Here is a 6,131-nt window from a genome sequence, read left to right as displayed (position 1 = left end):
TCCGCTCCTGTTGTTGAGGGAACTGGAGAATCGCGAGGACCAGGGTTGAGAAGTGAGTCAGAGAATAGGAGCGCTGGGAAGAGTCCTCAGGTCTCAAACCTGACCGAGCATCTGTCTGCGCTAGGAAGCTGCTGAAATACAGATTCCCGGGCCCCACCCCTCAGAGTCAGATTCAGTGCGTTTGGGGTGGGACCTTTCACAGAGGAGTTGACCGAGACCTACCAGATCCTAGAAGTCTTTGCCTGTGGCAATTCCTGTCCTATTCCCAACAAGCCCTATCTCACGCCATTTATATTTCCTGAAATTCCATTTAAAAGATGAGAAATTGAGGGGCAGAGACATGAACTGACTTATCTAAGCCCCCGCAGGTGGTAGATGGCAGAGCCTAGACCTGAGCCAATTATTTTTGCCCTTACCATGGACGGGGTAGTACAGCTCATCCAAAACAAACTTTGGCTTCTCCCTTCCATTTAACACGTTGCTTCTCAAGACTCACCCTTAGAATCCGGGAGTCAGAGAAAACCCAGGGAAGTATAATTAAGATGAATAGGAGAAGGATTCTGAGAAGTTGGGAATGAAAAATCTGCAGGCTACTTTAAGTCTGGTGAATTACTATTATAACTCTTGTTATTTTAGAGCCACCTCTAAAATAAAGTCTGGTGAATTACTATTATAACTCTTGTTATTTTAGAGCCACCTCTAAAATAAAATATTGTTATTATTATTATTATTTTTTTGTCTTTTTGTCCTTTTTCATGACCGGCAACAGATCGCAACCCTCAGTGTCGCGCCCTAACCGACCCGGCAACGGAATCGCAACTCTCGGTGTTGCCCCCGCTCCTCGCTCAGCCAGTGAGCGGCAGGTCTGTATGTGGGATCCGAACCCTCAGCGGGAGCGTCACCGCGGTTCCCAAGCGGCACACTGTAGCAGTGCGCCACTGGGCCGGCCCCTAAAATGTTGTTATTTTAGACCAAAGAGAAGAGGGCATAAATTGCTAGTAAGTGCTTAGATAGAAATTCACATGACTTTATGGAGATTTTAAAGCAGTTTTAATTGTAGAACTCTGGGAAAATACAGAAAAGATGAAGAAAAAAATTCTTAATTCTACCACTCAGAGATCTGTGAATTTTAGTTTGTTTTCTTCTAGTATTTATTCCTACGTTGTGTATGCATGTGCCTGTTTGTATTTCTATATTTTCTCGTTCCCAAAATTGAAACCATATGCAATATGGTAGCCTACTTTTTTCTTTTAATGTTATGTTGTAAGCATTTTATTATACCATTTAAATGTTCAAGTTTCCCAAATTACATATCTAACCTAATAGCAATTAAATGTGCAATATTTTCACAGGAGCGCTGGTCAACAAATGAAAATATTATTGCACTTAATAGATATTGAATGCCTACTAGATGCAAAATGTTAGGCTAGGACTGTGATAGAGAATGAAAATTCTTTGTGGACAATGGCTTCCTCTCAAGTTACTGCCGTATTACTTCTTCAGAAGAGCTTTAATTTACTTTCCCCATGGTCTCACTGCCATTATAAAAATGACTATATCAATTTGGTTTCCACCTCCACCATCCACTAATAATTCTTTTGTCAAATCCAGTACCTTCTTTTCACTAGCGTCTTACTCAGCATTCGTCAATATTGACCGTTTCATTTCTTGACTTCTTCTTTTGCATTTATGGTATTAGTTTCCTCCTTCTGATTTCTCTTTGGCTTCTCTACATTTACCCAGCTGTCAAATGTTCCAGGCCACGATGCATACATGCTCAGCTTCTTCCCTTCTCTTCTCTTTGTGCATTATGGGGACTCTCATTCATGTTTATAGCTAAATTCCAAAATATTGCATAAATACTTATTTCTGGCTTTTTTCTGGATAGCTACGCTGGATGTCTAACTAGAAATCACCATTTTCCCAGCAAAAGCTGCCCCTTTTCCTATATTTTTAAACTCTGATAACTGCATTATTGTTCACTCAGTTACTCATCCTAGAAACCTTGGAGGTGTCCCAAACACGCCTTTCTGCCTTAGTCAGTCACCAATCCTATTGGTTCTACAACTGAGAGGTTTGGAATTCTTCCATTCTTCATCATTCCTACTGCTATTGCCTTGATCATGTCTTTATCATTATGTATGTGAACTATTAACAGCCTCCTAATTGTTCTCTTCAACTCTGCCCTCTCTACACTCCAGACAGTCTTCTACTTGTTCAAAACTCTCCTATGACTCCCACTGTGTGTAGCAGTATGAATGATGGCTAATGTTTGCATATTTGACCTATGTGTCAAAATCCTGGTTTCCCTTTCCACTTAATATTTATATAAAAATAGCTCAAACTCTCTTCTCTGCACCCCATCTATATCTTTGATGGTGGTAGTGGGAAGTTTCTCCTAGTCACTCCTTGCTCTGATTTCCCTTTAAATTTGCAGTCTCACTCATATCATTTGATTGTTATTTCTCTCCCAAATGAGGAGCACTGCCCTTCTTCCTTTCTTTTGCCAAAGCAAGACTAGTAGTTCCAGGAGTCTTTCCTGGAGGTTTCTGAGAAAAAGAGGAGAGTTATATTTATTCATTCAACAAATAATTGTTTATTGAAGGCTTACTATGTGCCAGTCCTTGTTCTAGGCACTGGGAATATACTGGTGATCAAGAGGCAAACATCCCTGTTCTCATGGAGCATATACTTTAAGTGGAAAAGAACAGACAATAAAATACAGGGGGCAAATCATATAGTATTTTAAAAGGTTTAGGAGAGAAACAAAGCAGGATAAAGGTACTGCTGGAAGAGGGAAGGAGGATGTAATTGTAATTTAAATAGTCAGGGCAGTCCTCTTTGAGGGGATTGTCTTTGACCAAAAACAAAAACAAAAAACCATGAAGGAGTAGAGGAAGTAAACCCAATGGGTAGGGAATTGTACTTACTTCAGGTAGATAAACAGCACTTACACAAGTCTACAAGTATGAAAGTGCAGGGTGTGTTTGAGGAACAGTAAGGAGGTCAGTGGCTGCAGCATATTCAAAAGAGGGAGGAAGCAGAGAATAAAGTCAGAAAGAAAACGGGGCTAAATTGCATAGGGTTTTATAGAGCATTGTAATGACTTTGGCTTTCACTCTGAGTAAAATGGGGGCTATCAGAGGATGTATCAAGCTGGAATGGGGCATAGGAGTGACATGATGATTTCTATTTGGAAAGAATTCTTATTTTGTGCTAGGAATAGACTGTGGGAGGAGGTGCACAGATAGAAGGTGGGGGAGGTTCAGTTGGTATGTTATTATAGCAAACAAGTGAGAGATGATGGTGGTTTACACTTGGTAGTCACCATACACTTGGGAAGGGCTTGGATTCTGGATGTATTTTGAAGGTAGAGTCAGTGGGATTCTGAATATAAGGGAAAGAGAGGAGTCAAGGATACTTTCAAGATTTTTGGTTTGACCAGCTGCACAAATGGAATTGCAGCTTACTAAAATGGGAATGGTAAGGGTGGAAAAGGTTTGGCATGGGAAGAATATGAATTTGGCTTTTGGTGTGCTAATATTGAGAAGCCTAATGGACATCCAAGTGGAGATGAGGAATACACAGCTGGCTATATGAGAAGTAGAGTTCAGAGGAGAGGTCCAGGCTGGAATACAAATTTGTGAGTTGAAAAGTATCAGAATACATCATCCCACAATATGCCATTTTATCATAAGGATTACTTTAAGCTGGAGGCAACTGAGAAAAAGCTGATGCAGAAGAGCTCTCTGACCTTCCCTTATCTGCCTAAAAATAGGATGTAAATTCCCCTTGTGAATGTGTGCTCCCTCTTCTACCATTCCAGGAAGTGGAAAACAACCCTTATCACCGAGGTGGAGACAGCATCTAGATGAAAACCCTTATCTACCATTAGTTTCCCCTAAATATTTACATTCACACGATTTACCATTCCTACAAGCCCACACCCCCTTTCTTTTATCTAGTAATTTCTCCACAATTGATCATCCTTTGTTAAGATGGTATATAAACCCCAAATCTAACCACTTCTCTGGTTTTACACTTCTTTTCTGTGAAGCCCCCATGAACAGTAAGAATATTAACGTCAGATAAAATTGATATGCCTTTCTTCTGTTAATCTATCTTTTGTCAGTTTAATTCACAGGCTTTGGGTACAGAACACAAGGGGGTAGGGGAAACTGTAGGGATACCATAGGCACTCAAGTGGGGGGCACTCCCTGGCAATATGGTGCCCTTCCGGGTTCTTCTCTGCAGTAAACAAGCCCGCTGGTGCCAAAACCCAAGCCTGCCGGCGCCAAACCTCAACCAGTCACAGGTCAAGGCTCACCTCCCGCCCAGCCCCGTCCAATCAGCTACCGCCCCGTCCACCCCCTATCCAAACCCGGAACGCAGCTCCCTATAAATATATGCGCAGTCCTTGAATAAAGCTGAACTTCTCTGGTGAACTGTCAGCCCAGGTCTCGTGTGCCTCCTTCATCCGTGCCTCCTTCATTGGTGCCGAAACCCAGGAAGGAGTTCACCCCACGCCAGGGGACTCCTTCCTCGGACTCCTCCACGACCCCCCAGGACTGACGGTCCGCCCTCGTCTATTTTCTCTGGCGCTGGCTTCCTTCACCCACCACTGGCTCATCCATTAGGTAAGCCCCCTTTACTTATTGGCCAGGCTTGTAGATTATTTAAACTGTCACCCTGACCTCATTCCCCCATCCCCGGAGGCTAAGTTCCCATTCTTCTTTCTTGGTCTCTCTCTCTCTCTCTCCCCTCCTCTCACCTACCTCTCTTAATCTTCCTCCTTCCAGGTCCAGGACCCCTGCTAAAGCCTAGTGCTAGGTTCCTTCAGGCTCCGGGCCATTGCCCTAGAGAAGTGAGGGTCTAGGTGACGACCTACACCTGCCTTCTCTCCTGGTTCATACTCGAACCCCTCCCTTGAGACTGGCATGACTTACTGGGGATGCCCTCTGGGTCTCGTCTTTCTCATCCAGCCGAAGAACTCACCTCTAATCCTCCTCTGGTTTCTCTTCTCTATAGTCCTCTTCCGGAATGGGAACTTCTTCCTCCTCACTTTGGGGGGATTCACCCCTACAGTGCCTCCTAAACAACCTCACCACTTTATCCTCAAACCAGACATTAAACCCAAGCTCCTCACCAAATTTTGCACACAGGATTGGCCTTATTATCCCTTAGACAACCAAAACAAGTGGCCCTCTGAGGGCATACTCGATCCTGACACTCTCCGGGATCTTTTCAATTACTGCCAGCACCTGAAAAAATGGAAAGAGATTCCCTATGTTGAGGCTTTCCACCTCCTCGCCCAAAACCCCTCCCTCTGTCCCACTTGTTCTCCCTCTCAAGTTCTCCTAGCATCTAAAGCCCTCTAGCCCTTACCTCCCGATCCCAACGCCTTTGACCCTGCAGATGAACCCCTTCCATACAGGCCCCCCCTCCGGCAGCCTCTCCCCCAATTGCCCCCACATCTCCTGAACCTTCACAGCCTGCCCCACTTAATCCAACTGCCCCTCTACTTCCTGATCTTCCCTCTGCCGCCTCTTTTAGCCCTCCTGTCACACATTCTTGGGGACCCCCCACCTCTACCATAGCTCCCCTTCGTGAGGTGGCTGGCGCTGAGGGAGTTGTTCGAGTCCATGTTCCCTTCTCACTAGCCGACCTTACTCAGCTAGAAAAAAGATTAGGGTCCTTCACCATTGACCCCTCCACTTACATTAAGGAATTCCAATGGGTCCTTCAGGCATACAGTCTCATTCACCACGACATCTATATGCTCCTAGCCAACACCCTCCTTCCTGAAGAGTGCCACCGTGTCTGAGATGAGGCCCAGGCCCATGCAGATGAAACCCACCGCACAGACCCTGCTTTCCCACTAGGCCCCCAGGCAGTTCCTGAACAGGATCCACACTGGGACTACAACACACTGCTGGGAATTCAGGCCAGAGATCGCTTTGCCTCTTGTCTCATGGCTGGTCTCAAAAAGGCCGCCCGCAAAGTAGTCAATTTCCAAAAAATCCAAGATATAATTCAGAAAAAAGAAGAAACACCCTCAGAAGATGGCCGTCATGTCCTTATGACATATTTCCTGGCCCAATCCTACCCTGATATTAGGGCTAAACTAAAAA

The sequence above is a fragment of the Galeopterus variegatus genome, unplaced genomic scaffold (genome assembly GCF_000696425.1).
Source record: "Galeopterus variegatus unplaced genomic scaffold, G_variegatus-3.0.2 Scaffold1299, whole genome shotgun sequence".
Classification (NCBI taxonomy): Eukaryota; Metazoa; Chordata; class Mammalia; order Dermoptera; family Cynocephalidae; genus Galeopterus; species Galeopterus variegatus.
Note: the sequence above shows the minus strand (reverse complement) of the source record.